This window comes from Protomyctophum bolini (genome assembly GCF_963924005.1).
Source record: "Protomyctophum bolini genome assembly, chromosome: 12".
Lineage (NCBI taxonomy): Eukaryota > Metazoa > Chordata > Actinopteri > Myctophiformes > Myctophidae > Protomyctophum > Protomyctophum bolini.
This window is the reverse complement of record NC_137873.1, coordinates 12095975-12112310: the sequence shown is the minus strand read 5'-3', so window position 1 is coordinate 12112310 and position 16336 is coordinate 12095975. Positions and strand designations below refer to the sequence as shown.

The 16336-nt window shown below is 41.8% G+C and overlaps 1 protein-coding gene across 12 annotated transcripts in view; it reads right to left on the bottom strand.

Annotated features, from left to right (window-relative positions):
• The window catches only part of LOC308325884 (band 4.1-like protein 3), a 76622-nt gene extending 60386 nt beyond the window's left edge, over positions 1-16236 (bottom strand). For 9 of the 12 annotated variants that reach the window (XM_080778622.1, XM_080778619.1, XM_080778625.1 and 6 more), the window contains exon 1: positions 2704-2798. The gene's annotated coding sequence lies outside the window, so the exon portion shown is untranslated. Of the gene's footprint in view, positions 1-2624; positions 2799-15745; positions 15808-16077 lie in introns of those variants that run through there. The other 3 variants (XM_080778621.1, XM_080778624.1, XM_080778623.1) reach the window with 3 other exon arrangements.
• Positions 16237-16336: the final 100 nt, after the last annotated feature.

Here is a 16336-nt window from a genome sequence, read left to right as displayed (position 1 = left end):
GTTATTTCAACTGAACTGTCTTGACTGCCCACTTTATTATGTGACTAGACCACTGGGGCTTTGTTGTGCATTGCCACCCCGGGGGCAAGGCTTAGTTTCACTGAAAAGGCTGGCATACAAAGCACAGTGCTGTGGTTGAAAAGGATAGGAGTTCCGGAAACTCATCTTCTCTTGATCGAGTTACCCGCCAATCCGATTTAACAAACATTTCTGTCCATAAATAGATTGGGAAAACAGACGGTTAGTGTAAAAGATTAGCTGTAAAACACGGGTGCGAATTGCAATATGAAGCGCTAATGTCCGCTTCTGCACAGGCTGCAAAGCCCGTTTAATAAGGTCCAGATGGGATAAACCATCTTATGAGATTAGCTGTAGCTAATCAGTAAATCAGCCCGTGAACCAACCTATTCCCACTAATGTCTACCGGTCTGCATGATATTACATGGATGGCACTTCAAACTCAAGGTTTGGTTCACGTAAGTGCACTTAGGCGCACTTTTCAACTGGGACGTAACGTTTGTCTTCTTGACCATGAAATCAGGAGCAATTTGTATCGTATCGATACAATAATATTCCTCCATTAAACTTGATCTCTGTCTACAATACAATCCTGTCATAAACAGCTTGCCATCCACTACTTGGACCTCAACTGACACACTGGTTCTAAACATTTTCATGTGAAGGACACCCAAATTGATATATTTGGCCGCAGATCCCATTTGAAAATAATTTGTGCAAGGAACTCCCATAGAGAAGATTAAAGAACAACATTTTTCAAAAAATAGCTGCCGGAAAATACGTATTTAAACCATTTCTCATTTGGTTGGGAGGAGTCGCTGGAACCTCTGGGGGGTCCTCTGACCCAACTTTGAGAACCAGTGCACTGGTTTTCAACTTTAGAAGGAAAATAAACAGTCAGATAACGAGACAACAAAGCCTGTTTGCTGGAGGAATGCAATATCAGAACCTCATATGAGCAGACAGAAGAACAGCTCTGATTCTAGCTTATAAGCTGCAAGGTTTCATGCCTCTTCTTTTTTGCCTTTATTTACCTAGGCAGGTCACAACAAATTCATATTTACCAGGACAGCCTGGGAAGGGGCAAGCCTTTTGGCAAGAGACATGCTAGGCCTCTTATTGTGACCCAAGATGCTCTTCCAAGTAGATAATGAAAAACGTGCTCACTTCAAGCTTAGGGTTTGTTTACGTCAGTGGGACAACCAGTTCACCAGTCTCCTGTTGAAATGCTTAGTTTTAGCCATGGTTCGTATTTATTATTATTGTTATTTATTCATGACAGTCATGTTTCAGGGCTAACTTAGTTTATGCACTGGAATCAGTGGCGAAGGCTACTATTATAGTCTAGCATTGACTTTTGATAACTAAGCTCGCACAGAAATTAGATCCATCTGCCCACGGTGCACTCCTCCTAGGGAATAACGATGAAATAAGACTCTGGGTTTGGTTCTTCTTCTTTTTGTTACGACCAGGGGCCAATGTTCCACAACAACATGATCACACACTGATTTTTAGAAAAGGTTTGGCCCAACTTTACGGCCGGTCATTGTTACAGTAGCCCACAGGCAGGCAAAAAAGAACACTCAACTGTAAAAAGCTCGGAAATGAGATTCACAGCTGTGACCTCCTCAAAAGGTGCACATAGTATGCATACTGTACATGCTGCACTGTCACTGCACAACCACTGCCTCCTGGCCTGGCACACAAATGCTCTGAATACCACAACACCAGCACAGCTGCACACACACCAGCAGATTAAGTTAAAATGTTAAGTCAGCCATGCATACTGCATAGCATATTGTAGCTATAAAGGAGGTCAGGGTGATGCTAAAAGGAGGATATTAGCAACCATGACTAGCGGAAAATAAACGACATCTTCTTCTACTGTAACTGTATCTAACCACGCCCACCGCACTGCAGCTCAAAATCACCTAAATAAAAAAATGTGAACATTTAAAAAAAAAAGCTTTATAATTTAATTTGATCTGACTGAGTCGCCGAAGAATCGGCTACAGATGTTAACGTGTGCATGCATGTGCAAACATCTGTGTTCGGCGCTCGGTCGATGACCGTTACATAGTTCCCTCATCTAAAAAAGGTTGGTTGGGAAAGAAACATCTTTACTGTACTTTTGCAACAGAAGCGGTGCAATATTATCACAATGAATAGTTTGAATACAATACACCTTTTAGGCAATGCAACGGATTGGATTTCTCAGCAATCGGGGGGGTGAACATTTTTCCATCCCCGCGAGGCGAGCAATCCTGAAAATCCGACTGCAGCAGAGCCAGAGAGACAGAGCAGAAAATGTCGTGGCCAAGTTGCGCACCAACCGAAGCTTGTTACACAGCACGGAGAAAAAAAGGTTGTGACCAACATGTCACACGGCATTTGCCAACGAGCCGTCAACTTTGCCGCATGGCTGAATAACAATAAACACGACCAATAAATGCATTGTAACGCCAATTTAACTACCAACAATGTCCGAGGAGGCTGATGTGTTCTCGTCACTCAGTCACGAACCGTCTTTTACTTTGACACGAGAAGAATTCACCCACGCACACACAGAATGTGGATCATCATCATTCATTTACGCGCAAACGCACCTCTTTCCGATCAAACGTCCCGTGTAAAAATCAAAGTAGAATCCTGGATGTGTGCGTGTTTTTCTTTTTAGATTATTACCGGTTCAAACGTCCTCTCCTTCACTGTGATGATGATGATGTGAGTTGCATTCGTGTAGTCAGTGTGTCTGTGTAGCCTAGTAGTGTGGTGGGTTTTCTCCTTGTATTTCCTGACAGACTGCAGTTCCCCCTCTCCGCCAGCCTATCAAACTCCACTATGCAGTTTGCCAGTATAATTGTGGGATAGGACAGCAGCATGGTACAGCACAGACAGACAGAGACAGCCAGGACATTATTTTAGCAAATCTTCCCTGCAGCAAGCAAGCAGCAGTCTAATGATAATGAATGCATGACATGACGTGTATTGTGCTCTGAAAAAGAAACGTCTCCATTCATAATGGACACGACCACCCCTCACAACGTTAACTCGTTCCATATGTGTAAATCCGAAATATAAAGCATAATGAATTATCTTCTGTTATTGCCATTGGGATTGTCTGTCTTGTGTTTTTAACTTTTTTGTTAGTTGTTAGTTTAGTTTTTTTTCATACTCGTTTGTCAGTTTTCCTTTATGTCGCTACTAAAAATGCCAGTTAAAAGCCAAAAGAAAAATAAGATTGCTTGGATGGATGGATTATATACACACACACACACACACAAGTTAATATAGGCAAAAATATTCAACCCCCCCCCCCCCCCTTCAAAGATGTGTCAAGTTTTTTCCCCCCACATTCTTTGAAAATAGCCTAAGAATAAAAAATACAAAAGGCAAATTAGAATCAGTGCTTTGACTAAAATATCACTGTTCTACATGCAGGATTGTTCAAGAGCTCAGACAGGGACACATCCTTGGCTGTGTGTGTGTTCTGTACCATTGCACATGAACACAGCCCTGGGTGTGCAGTGCACTTAATTAACATGTCATGAATTAGACACCCCCACACACACAAGCTGCAGCTAAACACTCAAACACACACACCTACAGTACAGCACTACATACAGGCATGTTTTTAATTAGTGTGGCGGGTGGGGGTGGGGCTGGGATTCCTCTGGGATTTGTGGGCTCTCATTCTCATTCTGCCTCATGTCTCCCAGAGGGAACTGACCCTCATGTCTCCCAGAGGGAACTGACCCTCATGTCTCCCAGAGGGAACTGACCCTCATGTCTCCCAGAGGGAACTGACCCTACTTCTCTCTCTGGGGCAGATTCATCCGATCAACCCTTTGGACTTTTATTCCTTCTAATTTCATACACTATTTCATCTCATCTCGACATGTATATTATACACGTACATACTGTATGCACGCACGCACAACCTCTGCAATACTAAATGCACACAAACATGAATGCTGCAAGCGTGCGCGTGCGCACACACACACACGCACACGCACACACACACACACACACACACACACACACACACACACACACACACACACACCTATAGTGATATAGTATATATAGCATTGTTCATACATCCCACACATTGCTGAGACATTGGAGGGTGCATGTACTAGTGCTGTAGTATTTACTGTAGTGCATTTCATTATTACTGCACTATTACCACGATGGTAAACAGCAGCCAAAGCCAGTTGGCTGTAGGGCATCGTATACAAGCACGATGACACTCATTTTAAGCAATCAACAATACCAATGTCATCACATGCCAGAACAGATAAACAAAACATTGCAGACTAATGTTTTTTCTATCAGTCATACAGTAATGTGACATGCAAAGGCCTGACTGAATACAAAATGTTCATTTCTCTTCACCAGACATTTTCTTTTATCAGTTTATGTGATTCTTTCCGCGCTACAGCCACCCACGGCCACTATAGCCACAACATTTGAGTAACATTTTGAACATTAATGGTCTCAATCACGTGAATCCTGTTTGCGTCCGAGCATAGGCATGGTAACGCCCTGCCTGCCTGTGATTGGCCTACCGACACTGCCCGTCTTGACTGTCCTCCGAGGTGGATATACAGTAGCTATGCTGGATAGTCGGATGCGAGGTTATACTCCGTGGTGGGAAATAATACAAGAGAACTATAACTTGTAACTTTTATTTTTGTAGAAGAGCCAAACTAATATTGTTTATGCCGTTTGCTTTGATGGAATAATTGATTGAACAACGTAATATGATTTGATTTGGGTGTGTTCTAAATGAAGTGATTACTTTATTCCAATGTCTCAACACACCCAAATCCAATCATATTACACCGTAATCAATTATTCAATCAAAGCAAACGGCATAAACAATATTAGCTTGCCTCTTCTACAAAAATAAAACTTAGTTACAAGGCTGCATTCTGTTGTGCGTGCCAAGCTGTCATTCTCTTGTATCATTTCCCACCACAGAGTAACCTCCGGAGGACAGTGAAGACGGCCGGTGTCGGTAGGCCAAGCGCACCCGACCCCACTGTCTCAGAACGTGGGTGGTGGCCTGGTGGGCCCACATGGCAGAGAGGATGTGCCAACGTTACTTCTTCGGACTCTGCCCACTGCCTGGCCGGGCTCCGTGGTAAGCCCGGCCACCAGATGCTCGCTCCGGGTAAGCGGTTGAAAATGGCCAATCATCTATAACAATGAACACAATTGGCCGTATTCAGCCTTTCAGGGAGGGAAGCCAGGCAGGGAGAAGGATCTTTGTCCCTGCATGTAGTCCTACAGACTTCCCAAAACAAACTGGTCAGGCTAATACTTGGCCTCACTCCCCGAACCCACCTCACGCCTGCCCCGACAGAGTACACTACAGCATCTTGCAATGGGTCTGGTGAGGTCCACAAGATTCGATACACCACCAAGATACCCATGGACCTGTCTAAATACGTCCTTAATGTCAATGAAGTCCACACCCAACAGCACCAGAGGGAGCTCAACATGTGCAACCCAGATTTGGCACAAACAAGGGACTAAATTAATTTCGCTCCTATGCCACCAAAATGTGGAACGCCCTACCAACGGTCATTAAGACATGCAAATCCCTTCATTCCTTCAAAACCGCTCTCAAAGGGCACCTACGGTCGGCTGCAATTCGAAACTGCCCCCCCCCCCCCCCCCCCCCCCCCCGTAAAATCTGAATCCCCACCACCCACCCTTTTTCCCCTCACTGTATATGTTTTCTTTTCCCTTTTTACCTCCTTTATGATGATTTCCTGTTTTTTGGCTACATAGAAGTGTATGTCTCTAAATGTTATGATGAATTGTTCAATCAATCAATCAATTAATGAAGAAACAGTCTGTGATGGAGTAAAACGGAGCACTACAGTATGTCCACCCAGCGGGGGGTATTATTTTCACTATTTGTTGTCTGTATATAGGGCTTAAAATGCCCCACCCAACCCCCCTGTGTTATTTTTACAAATCGAACCCTGACCTGAATAATTACGGTCAATAATGGTAGCAAACCACTTAGACAGCTGTTGCTGCTGCCTCAAGGCAGACATCAAACAGAGTGGGCTGACATGGAAACAGCTGGACTCTGGTGGTCAACTGCCTATAATGCTCCATGAAAAGGAGTGATAGACATTACAGTAGTAAGCAGGACATGTGTCAGTGTGGACATTATGACCAACACATTAAAAATATCATATATCACAGAAAAAATAATTTCATGTACCCAGCGGCCAACTCAGTGGCCTTGTGGTTAGATTGTCTGCCCTGAGATTGGTTCAATCCCTGACCGAGACATAAAGTAAAAAAAATCTTGGCACTCGGCATCAAGGATTCTATTGGGGTTTAAGTACCTGCCACATACTAGAGTCATGTCCAGGGTGTACAGGCTGCGTCACACTAAGGAAACAAGAGATATAGACTGAGGCTCCTGACCCATGGGCTCTTGAACTGTACTTCACTCAGTACGTCAAGGCCGTCAGAAAGGCAGCAACTTTAATGACTATTCTGTGCTCCGTACAGTCAAACAATAGTTAGCCCCAATTGAAACATGTTGCCGTCGTGATTAAATTTTCTCGTCTCAGACATTTGCTCATCATGGCCGTCTAGCCAAGCATTGGCTGCTTTAAAGCAGAAAGAAATAACACGTTCAACACAGAGGTTAGAGACCATCCTGTCTTCAGCCACTGAACCACACGAACTCTAGCGTCCCTATTCTGGCCATTAAATAATATTAAATAACATTCAGCGAGAATAGCCAATCTGCTATTTTTGGTGAAGAGATTTGGTGTCAAGGAGGAAAAGAGGTACACACACTACTTGGGGTTCCCTGGTCAACAAAGTATATATGGTTTAAGTTGTTAAGAACTACTTCTTCCTTTTTATTGTATGATGGTGTCGCGACGATGTCGCAGCACGATCGCTCTTTTCGAAAAGAAATATTTTGAAAATCTGAGATATGACATTGACATGGTTGTGCCAGGTTGTGGTCAATACACAACACACACACACACACACACAGGAGGGGAAAGAAATGCCTCTTTCAGCACCGGTCCGCGAGTCAACGGGCCGTTTAGCACGGTTCACTGAACTTTCTCTGTAGTGTTACGCTAAGTGGGCATTTAAAAACATTGTGGGGAGCTGGAAGGCAATGCTTTACATGGTCTCTATAGTGCGAGGACCTGACCGTGGCTCCTGTCTGAATCACTTGAGAAAACACGAGGACAAACACGGTTATATGGTACAGTTGATAAGTACTGAATAAAAAGGATAGATTACGCAGTATAGCCTAGTAATAAGCAGACGGTACATACATGATCTATATAAAACAGCAGAGGTCACATACAGTATAGGTGTGTCAAAATAAACACACTTACCCAGTTAGAAAAACTGCTCTGGCGGACAGAACGAATTAAGCAAATACAATCAATCAAGGAAGGATGTCCTATCTCAGAAATGTACAGGTTGTATTCACAGCAATTCAAATGTAATTCTTTAATTTATTCTCACAACTTCATAGCATAGTCCACACCGATGCAACTTGCAACTATTTGCAACCACTTGCAACAGAATCCCCAAACTACCAGTGCACATTATGTTGTGTCCAAGTATATAGGGTGATGATTGTATATCGTGTATGTATGTATATATATATATATATATATAGAGGACTTAAAATAGCACATTTTATATTTTATATACTTATCTTTATAACTGGTCCTCACTACTCAGGATTTTTGCAGTGTACTCTGCCTGCTGTGTGTTATATATATTATATATACCATGTCATTTGTTTGCAGATTTGGCACTTTTTTGCACATTTGGTGATCTGTATTCACTCATTCATTGTGTGCACTTTGCTCTTTATGAAATGCATTGCCTTGGCTTTCCGTACATAGAGCAACTTGCAGTTAAGGATATATGCTGCGTGAGGCACTCTCTTGAGTGTTCAGAGTCTCCTGAGCAGCCCTTGGTCAGCAAAATGACTAACACTAGACCAGACAGACTAACATGTGATCTCAGGACTCCACACAGCATTGCTGTGGCTGCTGTTTACTGAGGTACTTTGTTCCAGTGGGCAGGAAATCACCCGCTCTGAGCATTAATTAAGCCTTAACCTTGAGCCTAGTTTGACCCAGCCTCATGACGTCCCTGGTTGTCTCTTCCAACAAGCCGAACAAGGGAATAAACAACAATTCCCCACTGCCCCCGACTGTCCTCAGCTTTAGTCTCATCCAAAGTACTTCTCACTCTAATGTTCTGTTCTTACACAATCGTTCCATTGTTTACTACACATCAACACTGTGGCCCTTGCACTCTGCTCACTAATAGTACTGGATAATAGTTTCAGTTTAAACACTTGCTTTGGGCATGTCAATATAGGCAAAAACTGTATTATATTAATAGAAAAGTCAAGCATCTAGTTAACAACACTTTGCTATGAAACGCACTGTAAGGTTGTAGATCGGCAATTTTCTATTGATCGTGCAAATATACTGTAGGGCTTAAGAGGCTGAAAATGTTAAATGTATTACTGTCTTTAACCAGATGTTTCTCAAAAAAGTGTCATAATGCATGATGTTGCAGTCAGTCAGTCACATGGATATATCTGACCTCTATGAGGTTATTTCCTCTTATTTTACAAGATGTGAAAGTTATGACCATAGGGAGGAAACTTGGATGAAGAACTGGTTCCAATGTTTCCATATTATTCTCTCATGAATATACTGTACAGCATTAACCTACTTTAACAAACTATGAATAGAAATGTTCATAAGTAACAGAACGGAAGACAAAAGAGGTTTGTGAATAAACGTAATTGTTCCATTAATACATAGTCCTCTAAATGAATTGGAATAATTAATTAATTTGTTCTTTAACCACAGAACACACAAAATGATATGCAAACATAACATTAGGTGGAATAGCTGATCTACTAGCTCACAATTGCAGCCTTGCGGCACGCTGTTGTGAGCTTGAAGATGAACTATTTTTGCTATTTGATGTACAATGTCAACATTTACAAAGAATATTGGGTTTAAATGGTGAAAAACCTCAAGACGTTTCTGTACACGTGAAACAGACACAAGCAGCTGGAACTGAAACGCTTCATCATAACAAGTAAAATGCCAAGAAAGTCAGAGAATCACTAAGCGTACCTACATCATTACAGTGATCTAATTGCCGGTGCTGCCGCTAGTGTAAGAAATCTGGCACTTCATCAACACATAATTACATTGAAGCATGTGTCCCTAACAAATGTGGTGAGTCACCCATGTGATTCAATTAAAAAACCGGTCCGGGCTCGCATTCCTTACCATCCCTGAGGTCTGCTGGAAAATAATTAATGTTCCAGAAAAGGCACTTCTTTAAAAATACACCATATAATCGTGTCAGTTTGTCTTTTTGATTAGCACACGCCGTACAGGGTCGGAGGCACTGTAATAATAGGTGTTATGATGTAAAAGTATCTCTCCATTCACTGTGTCTTTGTGCACGCTGTGCTGTTTGTTCTAGGGGTGAGGCGAATTTGCTTAATCAGTTCAGGAAGGGAAATTGAAGTGACAAAAGTAGAACTCAATTGCTGAGCCTGATCAGACTTAGACTTCCATTATAAAATGTAATATTTCATATAATGTTAAAAGTAGTGTAAATTATATTTTTGGCTAAAATATTTTTTTGTTAAAAAGGTTAAAGCTCTATATTCTGAAAGCAATAATTGCTATAGAGTGTTTGTTCCATAACAGAAGTTTCCCCGTCTGTCCAGCTCTATAATAAACAGAACATAGATTTTCAGTTGTGTTGCCAGTTTCAGCCAATCAGTGTGAGTGTACCCATTTATCAGCTTCAGCTTTTATATAGTGTTCCAGATTCCAATTTTTGGAAATGCTCATTGTTCTTTTTGTTTCATCACTTTCAATTTCACCTGTGTATCCTGTATGAGTTCTCTGTCTTGACAGAATAAAAATGTTGGTATCTCGACCTGAATATCATTTTCTGTTATAAAGAGCTGGAGAGGCAATGATTGCTATCGGGAAATAGAGCTATGTAACCTTTAAAGAAAATGCAGGTTGAGAATCACAGTTCTAGACGGCTAGACTCCAACAGAGTAAGAAAAGGTTGTTATATTCAATATACTAAAAAAGCGATCGAAACTAATGGCATTGATGCAATCCTGGATCAGACCTTTAAGGTCTCTGCACACTGAGCGCGTTTTTTGGATTCTTTGCTGCGTTTCTCCATCGGTTTTCCGAAAAACGCGTCCAGTGTGCAACCACCTTAACCCCCTGAACCCCAGCATGCCTAGTCCGAGGTGAACATTTGGTTATGTAGCAGAATAAGCAGATATAGTTTGGTGAAGGTATTTGGTGTAGAGGGGAAAAAGGGACTCTAGTATAGACCCCCAGGGGACTCAGATTAACAAAGTATAGGGATTAAGTGGTAAAGCTACACAGCAAAACCCAGAGCAGTAATTGAACTCTGAGTGTAAAACAATGAATTGTTATACTCTCAGAGTAAACCCATTAAGACCTGGGGCCCATTCTACAAATGCCATATATATATATATATATATATATATATATATATTTTTTAATAGCTAAAATCACAGAGATGCTTTCCCAGTTTTAATGGGTTAATATTAACGCTCTGGATTTAATTGTACTGTCACCTGCTTTCTGGCTCTGCTTGCTGTGAAGGGGGGGCTCCAGTTGGGTAAGCGTGCAGAGATCATGTGCCAAATTAACAGTCCAAGTCTGACACTGTTCTGGCCCAATGTTCCCAAATCAAAGCAATTTACCTGAGGAACAGTCTAATCATAACGCCTCACCTACTGGGACCCGTTGCACTAATAGTTCTGCCTTTCAAGTAAGTCATTAGCTGCTGTCACACACTGTGATGCTTGAATGATTCGGATGTCTTGTTTCCTCAGCTCTCGCATGTTTGCCTTTCACTTCCTTGTCACCAAATGAACATTGCGTTGTCCGGGTGCTGTGGCACTGACCTTTGGTCCTCTTAAAATGTTGTTTAACCACTTTCCATCTGGCGTCCCTAATTTTGGGCACGTCATTACATACTACATAGGCGAACGTTTTCAAAGATCTTAAAAAAAAAAGAAAGAAAATCCAAAGCATCCAAATCCAAAGCATAAAAACAAAATGTCAAAAGCACTGGCAGACAACAGGCTTACTGTAAGTGTTGTGTAGGGCTTAAATGATTAAAATAAGTCTGTTTGGCTGTCAGTTAAAAGCCTAAACTAGCAATAGTGTAACTGTATGAAGGACATTTTGTATGATGGCAATGAATACTCCTCAAAAACGTTTGATTGAGCCATTGAACTGTCTAGCCATCGAGCTGTCTAGAATGGATCCTTAAGGCCCAGTTTTAGGTGATAAGGTAAAGGTGACCACTGAAAAGCAAAAACTACACACTACTACTACTACAACATGACGTCACGCCACAGTGGTAAGTGATTCACCGCTCACCCAAACATCTCTGTTTTTACTAACCACTGTTTCGGTGGTCACCTTATCACCTCAAACTGGTGTTCCATGAGTAACATGGTGTTGAATAGGCCTTTGAATAGGCCTTGAATAGGCCTTTACGGACACAATTTTGCACTGTCAAGAGTTGAATTAACACACAATTTCCCTGTGAAGTGTGCATGTGAATATCAATGTGTAAGAAAATCTCTGAAAATCATAAATTCTGTCAGTATTTTCTAACCTTTGGAAAGCTGTAGTCTAATGATTGCACCCTTCAAGTGCTTGCAGCGGAAACATTTTTAGACCATGGCATGGGAGGGGCAGCACATGTGTAGTGGCTCACAAATACAGTAAAAGGGTGGTTTATACTTAGTTACGTGCTGGTGTCGCACAGCGAAAATAGACGATCTACAAACTCACAATGCGTCACAGGATCACAGTTACAGCAAGCCACACGTGTACTGTATAAATCAGGCATAACGGTATAATTCCTCCCTTCCTTATCGTTGCACGGCTTACTGTTGAGACCGGTGCCATCTCAGTGGAACGTTTGCAATTCTCAGCATCCTTCATTTAATTTTAGTTAATTTGAAAGTCATTTAACTTTGCAGTTACTGCTGATCAAAGTAAGAAGGAGCAGCTTGACAAACTGCTTATGGCAATCATCCATATTTATGTGTGCGCGTGCGGCCGTGCGCGCACGCACGCACGCACTTGAACCACTTTCGTAAATTTGCAGCATGCTCTGAAAAACACCCAGCTACAAAGTTAAACACAACATAGAACCAATAACTAGAACTAATAAGCATGTTAACATAACATGGATGTAGATGGCAATAAATATCTCTATCACTTCAACACGCAACATTCTTCTCTCATCCTTCCTTGTTAAGCCAACCATCAAAAGAGGAAGATATACATAATATAAAACAGAACAGAAAGAATCATTCTGGAAACAGAAGAAAAGTACAGCAAAGTGTGACCGTCTCTCCTTAGCAATGTTCCAAAGAACAGGATTGATACCAGTCCAGCACATTTCTTGGCAGGAAACAAAAGCGTCTGCACAATAGCACTTACTGTATGGGGACTTCAAAGAAGTCCCAGCGGCCTGGAACTGGCCCCTTACTCGACAACACTAAAAATACCATTGTGATTGTCGAGGTGCCATCTCGGAGGTCTGTAACTTTATAAGGCAAAGACAACGCCATCCTACTGTCAACTTGTGTCAAGTGACTGGGCAATACTGGGAAGATAACAGTCTTCCAACCATCTTATCTCTGTCCGACTAGATTGACCCGTACATGTTATCTCCTCGGGCCCTGTGGCTTTGATGGACGTAAACGGTGAAGTCACATGTCAGGTTCAGCCCGTGGCTACCTGGGCAAAGCTACTGAAGGAGAACCTCTCACCTGCCACTTTTCTGGCAGCCAGGCCGGGTAGTAGTGTGTAATCATGGTCATGCAATCCTAGTCGTGGTCATACATCATGGATTGAAATGCTGTTGAGCATTTGATGGTTGATTTGCTGGAAATATCAGCACTATCTCTAGATCAACACGTATTCGTAATTTGATTTTTGTGTTGTTTTTCCAGCAACATGCCAATAAAGGACATGATCGTGTTACGTTGTGTAAATAGTAGTGCAGTAACAATCATATTACTTGACGAGGTGTCAGGTGTCATGCAAAGTTGACTGCTTTTTTGATCCCTGGCGTTAGAGGAAATGTGTCCCATGGAATCAACAACAACAATAATGAACTGAATGAGCGGTGTTCTTTACAATACTTAAAGAAAGCCATACCCACATTCAGCCTGGCCTCTCTATTTTAGGCATACCATAATAGGCCAAAATTGTCCGAAATCATTTCTCAGAATTCCTTTTCAAAACGTTGTGAAGATAGCATTGAGCTTGTAGTTTGGCTGTTTTAGCTATTCTTCAAAATTGATAACATATAGGGCTTAAAGCGGCACAACGTAACTTTTCTTTAATGAATAACATTTTATTTTGTCCAATCTGTATGGTAGAGTATGTTAATACAATAAAACGTATAAAATGGGGGTGTTTTTTTCCCCCTTTTTTTTCCCGTCTCTGTTCTTCTATTGAGACATTTAGATTGGGTCAAAGGTAGACACAGGATCCTTATTTTGACCTGATGGACAAGATTAAATGTATCCCCTTATAGCAAGGGAATGGTAAAAATGTCAGCACTTGCACAGGAAACGGGGTTCAAATCCGGGGTAGAAGAGGAAGGTTACCTAGTGCAGCATGTTTTTAGTTCTCTTCTAGCCAGTGGGTGCACAGCAGTAAAAGCACCTTTTCCCCCCTCAAAGAATGTAGATTTTTCAACCTTTGCATACCAGATCACTAAATCACGATAGTGACAGAGATTTAGAGACTGCCTCATCTGACCTTTAACCCGAGTCTCTCACACATGGCCAAACCATATCCTACAAACATAATATCCTCTCAGTACAATGGCAGGAGTATCACTCATGATTATTAATGAGTTGACAATAATAATCGATTCAAATTCCGCCAGGGTAGCATTGATACCATTACCATTACGACACAGCAAGGTTAAGTGAGTTCTTCTCCCATGCAGGACATACAGTATTAACTATACAGCAATATTACTCAATTTAAGAATTTCTTGCTATTTGAATGGTCTAAAACACTTCAATCAATATCTGTGTGACCATAAACCTCCCTGGCCTAAGTGCCCTTAAGCAAGAAGCCACACAAGTCAAACTTGTGACGTTACAGAGGAGTCAGGATATAATCGCTCTCAAGAGAACACTTTGGAAAAGATGGCAGAGAAGAGCACCAAGGGCCATTTTCTTTTAACGATAAGCATACATTATTGAATGCGGGACTGACAATATGACAATAGCATTATTAGGAATTTAGGATCGTGGACAATGGACATGTACAGGTCAAATCATTCTGCAAGTTTATAAAACCCACAACTCTAGAACTGTATCTATACGTTAAGACAGAAGTGCCAAGTTCAGAGTCAGATTAAGATTTCTGAATTAAGAAGTGGTGTATGGGTCCCCAGAATGTCCAAAAGTACTGGGTGGCCATTGCTCAACATCTACAGGGAGGTGTGTATATTCTATCGGTGACCCTTGAACATGATGTCCCGTGGACTTTACCCAGTCTTATCACTCCAAGGTCTTGCACTGTACGTTTAGCTTCATAATTCTACCTCATAAATCCATTAAAAACTACCGAACAGTAGGAAAACATGTTAGAAGAAGACCCTGCCTGATTACTCAAGATGTTGCCCTCTAGTATCCTCAGAGCGGCACACAGGAAGAAATAACGGACACACAAATGGCTGTTTTAGTTACAGAATCATAACAGTCAGTCCATGCAGCAAACCTAATTGGGCTCATATATAGTCCTGTACTCTGTTGTGCAGTTGAGGATGAACGCGCCAGAACAATAAAGACCATTCAGTCCTTTTGATCCCCTGACAGAATTCTAGCCATGACAAGAGGAAACACATGCTGAGAGGACTTCCACTTTCCGATGTGTCTGCTTGCGCCAGTAAACTTTTTTGATCAGGTGAGTGTGAATGAGTGTCTCTGTGTGTGTGTGTGTGTGTGTGTGTGTGTGTGTGTGTGTGTGTGTGTGTGTGTGTGTGTGTGTGTGTGTGTATGTGTGTGTGTGTGTGTGTGTGTGTGTGTGTGTCAAGGAAAACAGGCTCTGCTTGATCAGCGGTTTCAGGAACAGAAGGAGCTCAGAGAGAAGGAATTGGTTAACAGTGGAAAGTGCTGATATCGACATATCGCTATCTATCGCCACACGCAATCAGCAACTTCAAGGACCCTCAGAACATAATGTCATGTCACAGTCACAGACATAATTTATGCAAAGCTATAGCACTTGATCTCATGTCAAGCTGGCCTGTGTGTGTGTCAAAATACAGTGATAGTACTACTACTTACACACACAAATTATTGTTTATGTACACACACACACACACACACACACACACACACACACACACACACACACACACACACACACACACACACACACACACACGTGTTCATTTATCCATTTGTAACTGTCTCTGAAGTATACTCAACTCTGTTTACTCATTGTTACAAATAACCCTGAGGATTTTACTGTGTCCGTGTCTCATTCATTTCAATACATCCCAGTGTCATAACTTCCATAACTGACTTACATGACTTACAGTAGTTGGTACTCACCATTTAATGTCCCATGTGATGACCAGGAGGCAGGAGGATACAGGCAGGTTTCAAATGGGTTGAAGCGGTTTGACAGACCGCAGACAATGACAGATAAAGTGAAACAACAAACAAAACACAGTGTAATTGTTACAACAAAACAACGTTGTTGTTTTTTAAACGTGAACAATAACTTTAATGTTATGGCTAGTTTAAAAGTACAATTCATTCATTGTGCAACTGTGTGGCCGACAGCATAGTGTAGACTACAACACATCTGTAATACTCGTAGCACACCACTGTGTATGGAAACAAGAAGCGACATAAACATTGTAGTACAATGGGACTTTTACCTGACTTCTTCAAAAGAAAACGAGTGCCAGCACGATCCTATAAACGTCCAAAAAGTGACTTGAGGAGGAGGAATCCCGACACTGGGGTGGCCCGAAGTCCCAAAACAACAGAAAGGACTTGACACCTGTGTGCGTGTGCCTTCAGTGCCCTGGCCTCTCTCTCTCTCTCTCTCCCTCTCTCTTTCTCCCTGCAGTTAGAGTAAAGTTAATCCCGCCCCTCTGGAGTAAAAAAACTAACACACCCGCCGCCCACATCGAT